Below are 7037 nucleotides of genomic sequence, written 5' to 3' on the forward strand. Positions count from 1 at the left end.
CCGGCCGGGTCGGACACGTTACGGCGCAACAGCCGTTGGCACTTTGAAAATATTCGCCAAAATGTTCCGGACCTCCAGGGGAAGAGGCCGAATTTTCGCTCGTTCGGGCCGACCGGAGGAACCAGCCGGGTCGGACACGTTACGGCGCAACAGCCGTTCGCACTTAGAAAATATTCGCCAAAGTCGTCCGGACCTCCAGGGGAAGAGGCCGAATTTTCGCTCGTTCGGGCCGACCGGAGGAACCAGCCGGGTCGGACACGTTACGGCGATACAGCCGTTGGCACTTTGAAAATATTCGCCAAAATGTTCCGGACCTCCAGGGGAAGAGGCCGAATTTTCGCTCGTTCGGGCCGACCGAAGGAACCAGCCGGGTAGGACACTTTACGGCGGAACGGCCGTTGGCACTTTGAAAATATTCGCCAAAATGTTCCGGACCTCCAGGGGAAGAGGCCGAATTTTCGCTCGTTCGGGCCGACCGGAGGAACCGGCCGGGTCGGACACGTTACGGCGCAACAGCCGTTGGCACTTTGAAAATATTCGCCAAAATGTTCCGGACCTCCAGGGGAAGAGGCCGAATTTTCGCTCGTTCGGGCCGACCGGAGGAACCAGCCGGGTCGGACACGTTACGGCGGAACAGCCGTTGGCACTTTGAAAATATTCGCCAAATGTTCCGGACCTCCAGGGGAAGAGGCCGAATTTTCGCTCGTTCGGGCCGACCGGGAGAACCAGCCGAGGCGGACACTTTACGGCGGTTGAGCCGTTGGCACTTAGAAATTATTCAGACTTCCATCAAACACACATCGGCCTTTTGCCGTCACTGCCCGGGATGGGCACCGTGGTAGCTCGGACAGTTCGTGTGACAGCTTCCGCTGGCACTTAGAAAATTTTTAAAATGAAAATAAACAGTTCTGCACATACGTGCCGACTATATTTTGCGAAAGGGGGGTAAAGTGATGAGTACACTAACTGGGGGGACCAAGTACATAAAGCCTACCCCTGGTACCTCAGAGAGGCCGAATTTTCGAATTCTGAGGCCGAGCTGGGGAACCAGACGAGGCGGACACTTTTCCGAGCGAGAGCCGATGGCACTTAGAAAATTTTCGGCTAAGTCGGCAGGACTTCCAGAGCGAGAGGCCGAATATTCGTCATCTGTGGCCGACCGGGGAACCAGCGAAGGCGGATAGGCGGTCACGGAGGTCCCGCCGGCTGGTCCGCGGGCCAATTTGGGTCCCGTAATTTAGCGGTCGCGGTCCGGAATCCACGCCGAGGGGGGAACCAGCGGAGGCGGATAGGCGGTCACGGAGGTCCCGCCGGCTGGTCCGCGGGCCAATTGGGGTCCCGTAAGTTAGCGGTCGCGGCCCGGAATTCGCGCCGGCCGGGGAACCAGCGCAGGCGGATAGGCGGTCACGGAGGTCCCGCCGGCTGGTCCGCGGGCCAATCGGGGTCCCGTAAGTTAGCGGTCGCGGCCCGGAATTCGCGCCGGCCGGGGAACCAGCGCAGGCGGATAGGCGGTCACGGAGGTCCCGCCGGCTGGTCCGCGGGCCAATCGGGGGTCCCGTAAGTTAGCGGTCGCGGCCCGGAATTCGCGCCGGCCGGGGAACCAGCGCAGGCGGATAGGCGGTCACGGAGGTCCCGCCGGCTGGTCCGCGGGCCAATCGGGGGTCCCGTAAGTTAGCGGTCGCGGCCCGGAATTCGCGCCGGCCCGCAGCCACCGCCAGGCGGATAGGCTGTCACGGAGGTCCCGCCGGCCGGTCCGCGGGGGGAACTGCGCCCTCTGGCGGACACGCCATTGTAAATGAATGGGGTTTGGCACTTAGTGCATTTTTCGCCGAAGCCGACGAGCGCTCCGGGCGAGGAGGCCGGATTCTCGCCATCCGTGGCCGGCCGGGGAACCGGCCAAGGCGGATAGGCGGTCACGGGGGTCCCGCCGGCTGGTCCGCGGGCCAATTGGGGGTCCCGTAAGTTAGCGGTCGCGGCCCGGAATCCGCGCCGGCCAGCACCAGCAGCCACCGGGAGGCGGGTAGGCTGTCACGGAGGTCCCGCCGGCTGGTCCGCGGGCCATTTAGGGTCCCGTAGGTGAGCGGTCGCGGCCCGGAATCCAGGCCGGCCAGGAGGCACCGCCAGGCGGATAGGCGGTCACGGAGGTCCCGCCAGCTGGTCCGCGGGCCATTTATGGTCCCGTAAGTTAGCGGTCGCGGCCCGGAATCCACGCCGGCCAGGAGGCACCGGCAGGCGGATGGGCTTTCACGGAGGTCCCGCCAGCTGGTCCGCGGGCCAATTAGGGTCCCGTAAGTTAGCGGTCGCGGCCCGGAATCCGCGCCGGCCAGCAGCCACCGCCAGGCGGGTAGGCTGTCACGGAGGTCCCGCCAGCTGGTCCGCGGGCCAATTAGGGTCCCGTAAGTTAGCGGTCGCGGCCCGGAATCCGCGCCGGCCAGCAGCCACCGCCAGGCGGGTAGGCTGTCACGGAGGTCCCGCCGGCCGGTCCGCGGGCCAATCAGGGTCCCGTAAGTGAGCGGTCGCGGCCCGGAATGCACGCCGGCCAGGAGGCACCGCCAGGCGGATAGGCGGTCACGGAGGTCCCGGCGGCCGGTCCGCTGGCCAATTACCTCCAGCCGAGCGGATATGAACTTTATTAGCACCTTCTACGAGATGGCGGAGCCTTATTCGACAACCAGCACCTCGGCTTAGCATTTTCCACGGCCCGCTGATCTTCCAGAAGACGTCCAGCCGGTTTCCTCCTCACATTTTAAGCCGGCCGAGGCTTCCGGCACCCCGGCTAAGCTTTCTCCACGGCCCGCTGAGCTTCCAGAAGACCTCCAGCCGGTTCTCCCGGTGCTTTCCTCCTCACGTTTTAAGCCGGCCGAGGCTTCCGGCACCCCGGCTGAGCTTTTTCCCACGTCCCGCTGAGTTTCCAGGGGACCTCCGGCCGGTTCTCCGCGCGCTTTCCTCCTCACTTTTAAGCCGGCCGAGGCTCCCGGCACCCCGGCCAAGCGTTTCCCACGGCCCGCTGAGCTTCCAGGGGACCTCCGGCCGGTTCTCCGCGCGCCCCCCTCCTAACTCGACGCCCGAGGAGGCTCCCGGCACCCCGGCTAAGCGATTTGAACGGCCCGCTGATCTCCCGGAGGTCGCAACGGGGAATTGCCTCCCTCTCGCGGACACGGCGCGTAAATGCACCGCCTCTCGCACTTGGCGCACACTCACTGGCATCGCTACGCCTCCCGTGGCACTTTAAGCGACCGGGACCACCGCGAGCGCGGGCGATGACTAAGAGGCTCCCCGGCCGGCCTCGCGGAGCTCCGACGCTCCCCCGCCGGACTTCCGGCGGCCGGCCGGAGCCTCGGCACGGCTGCCGCACTCCCTAATAACACCCCGCGGACCCCCGCGAGCCGAACGCTCGCTGCCGCGGGCGACCCCTGCCAAGGCGGACGCGTGACGGCGCGGGAGCCCTCGGCACTATATCACGGTCACGTATGTAGTCAAATCGTGTAAAATCACCGTTAGTTTATTCATAATATAGGTAATAATTAAATAAATATTAACATCGCGTATATTATTAATAAACACATGTATGTATTTATTTAATAATTAAATAAATATTAACATCGCGTATAATCATGCGCAATACTTCGTGGCCGACCGGGGAACCGGCGAAGGCGGACGCATCGCGGCGCGAGAGCCGTTGGCACTTTGGAAAAAAAATAAATAAATAAATAAATAATAATTCGCCGACCGGGCTCCGGGGGAAGAGGCCGGCTTTTCGCCGTTCGCGGCCGACCGGGGAACCGGCGAAGGCGGACGCGCTCTCTAACGAGCCCCGCCGGCCGGAGGAAGTGCGCCCTCTGGCGGACACGCCGTTGTAAATGAATGGGGTTTGGCACTTGGTGCATTTTTCGCCCAAGTCGAAGCGCGCTCCGGGCGAGGAGGCCGGATTCTCGCCACCCGTGGCCGGCCGGGGAACCGGCCAAGGCGGACGCGCTCTCTAACGAGCCCCGCCGGCCGGAGGAAGTGCGCCCTCTGGCGGACACGCCGTTGTAAATGAATGGGGTTTGGCACTTGGTGCATTTTTCGCCCAAGTCGAAGCGCGCTCCGGGCGAGGAGGCCGGATTCTCGCCACCCGTGGCCGGCCGGGGAACCGGCCAAGGCGGACGCGGTCTCTAACGAGCCCCGCCGGCCGGAGGAAGTGCGCCCTCTGGCGGACACGCCGTTGTAAATGAATGGGGTTTGGCACTTGGTGCATTTTTCGCCCAAGTCGAAGCGCGCTCCGGGCGAGGAGGCCGGATTCTCGCCACCCGTGGCCGGCCGGGGAACCGGCGAAGGCGGATAGGCTTTCACGGAGGATCCGCCGGCTGGTCCGCGGGCCGATTAGGGTCCCGCGAGTGAGCGGTGGCGGTCCGGAATCCAGGCCGGCCAGGAGGCACCGCCAGGCGGATAGGCTTTCACGGAGGTCCCGCCGGCTGGTCCGCGGGCCGATTAGGGTCCCGCGAGTGAGCGGTGGCGGTCCGGAATCCAGGCCGGCCCGGAGCCACCGCCAGGCGGATAGGCTTTCACGGAGGAGCCGCCGGCTGGTCCGCGGGCCGTTTAGGGTCCCGTAAGTTAGCGGTCGCGGTCCGGAATCCAGGCCGTCCAGGAGGCACCGCCAGGCGGATAGGCTTTCACGGAGGTCCCGCCGGCTGGTCCGCGGGCCGATTAGGGTCCCGCGAGGTGAGCGGTGGCGGTCCGGAATCCAGGCCGGCCCGGAGCCACCGCCAGGCGGATAGGCTTTCACGGAGGAGCCGCCGGCTGGTCCGCGGGCCGTTTAGGGTCCCGTAAGTTAGCGGTCGCGGTCCGGAATCCAGGCCGTCCAGGAGGCACCGCCAGGCGGATAGGCTTTCACGGAGGACCCGCCGGCTGGTCCGCGGGCCGTTTAGGCTCCCGTAAGTTAGCGGTCGCGGTCCGGAATACAGGCCGTCCAGGAGGCACTGCCAGGCGGATACACTCTCTAACGAGCCCCGCCGGCTGGTCCGCCGGGGGAAGTGCGCCCTCTGGCGGACACGCCGTTGTAAATGAATGGGGTTTGGCACTTAGTGCATTTTTCGACCAGCGGCAACGCAGGCTGACGGGCGGCCGCTTCCACGGGCCGGCACTACTCTACGGAGGCGCTAGCCGCCTCCGGTGGGGGCCGTGTGATCTCGCTGGATGCCCGAGGACCTTCCGCCAGGCCCGGCCGCAGCTTTTGCGCGCGCCCGGTCCTATTATCTGGTGGAAGCTGGAGGCCGGGGCTCGGCAGCTCGCTGCCCGGGGACCTTCCGCGAGGCCCGGCCGCAGCTTTTACGCACGGCCGCTGCTATTCTCCGGCTCCGGCTTCGTCCCGGAGGGTGCTTGGGGAACGGCGGCGCACACCGCGAACGGCCGGTGGCGGTCGGCCGGTGGCGGTCGGCTGGTGGCGGTCGGCTGGTGGCGGTCGGGGATGGCGCTTGGGGATGGTGGCTGTCGCCTTGTGGCGGTCGGCTGGTGGCGGTCGGGGGTGGCGCTTGGGGATGGTGGCTGTCGCCTTGTGGCGGTCGGCTGGTGGCGGTCGGCTGGTGGCGGTCGGCTGGTGGCGGTCGGGTGGTGGCGGTCGGGGATGGCGCTTGGGGATGGTGGCTGTCGCCTTGTGGCGGTCGGCTGGTGGCGGTCGGCTGGTGGCGGTCGGGGGTGGCGCTTGGGGATGGTGGCTGTCGCCTTGTGGCGGTCGGCTGGTGGCGGTCGGCTGGTGGCGGTCGGGGGTGGCGCTTGGGGATGGTGGCTGTCGCCTTGTGGCGGTCGGCTGGTGGCGGTCGGGGATGGCGCTTGGGGATGGTGGCTGTCGCCTTGTGGCGGTCGGCTGGTGGCGGTCGGGGGTGGCGCTTGGGGATGGTGGCTGTCGCCTTGTGGCGGTCGGCTGGTGGCGGTCGGCTGGTGGCGGTCGGCTGGTGGCGGTCGGGGATGGCGCTTGGGGATGGTGGCTGTCGCCTTGTGGCGGTCGGCTGGTGGCGGTCGGGGATGGCGCTTGGGGATGGTGGCTGTCGCCTTGTGGCGGTCGGCTGGTGGCGGTCGGCTGGTGGCGGTCGGGGATGGCGCTTGGGGATGGTGGCTGTCGCCTTGTGGCGGTCGGCTGGTGGCGGTCGCCTTGGGGCGGTCGGGGGGCGGCGGTCGGGGGTGGCGCTTGGGGATGGTGGCTGTCGCCTTGTGGCGGTCGGCTGGTGGCGGTCGCCTTGTGGCGGTCGGGGGGTGGCGGTCGGGGATGGCGCTTGGGGATGGTGGCTGTCGCCTTGTGGCGGTCGGCTGGTGGCGGTCGGGGGGTGGCGGTCGGGGGTGGCGCTTGGGGATGGTGGCTGTCGCCTTGTGGCGGTCGCCTTGTGGCGGTCGGCTGGTGGCGGTCGGGGGGTGGCGGTCGGGGGTGGCGCTTGGGGATGGTGGCTGTCGCCTTGTGGCGGTCGGCTGGTGGCGGTCGGCTGGTGGCGCTTGGGGATGGTGGCTGTCGCCTTGTGGCGGTCGGCTGGTGGCGGTCGCCTTGTGGCGGTCGGGGATGGCGCTTGGGGATGGTGGCTGTCGCCTTGTGGCGGTCGGCTGGTGGCGGTCGGCTGGTGGCGGTCGGGTGGTGGCGGTCGGGGATGGCGCTTGGGGATGGTGGCTGTCGCCTTGTGGCGGTCGGCTGGTGGCGGTCGGCTGGTGGCGGTCGGGGGTGGCGCTTGGGGATGGTGGCTGTCGCCTTGTGGCGGTCGGCTGGTGGCGGTCGGCTGGTGGCGGTCGGGGGGTGGCGGTCGGGGATGGCGCTTGGGGATGGTGGCTGTCGCCTTGTGGCGGTCGGCTGGTGGCGGTCGGGGGTGGCGCTTGGGGATGGTGGCTGTCGCCTTGTGGCGGTCGGCTGGTGGCGGTCGGGGATGGCGCTTGGGGATGGTGGCTGTCGCCTTGTGGCGGTCGGCTGGTGGCGGTCGGGGGTGGCGCTTGGGGATGGTGGCTGTCGCCTTGTGGCGGTCGGCTGGTGGCGGTCGGGGATGGCGCTTGGGGATGGTGGCTGTCGCCTTGTGGCGGTCGGC

This window comes from Syngnathus scovelli, unplaced genomic scaffold (genome assembly GCF_024217435.2).
Source record: "Syngnathus scovelli strain Florida unplaced genomic scaffold, RoL_Ssco_1.2 HiC_scaffold_175, whole genome shotgun sequence".
Taxonomy (NCBI): Eukaryota; Metazoa; Chordata; class Actinopteri; order Syngnathiformes; family Syngnathidae; genus Syngnathus; species Syngnathus scovelli.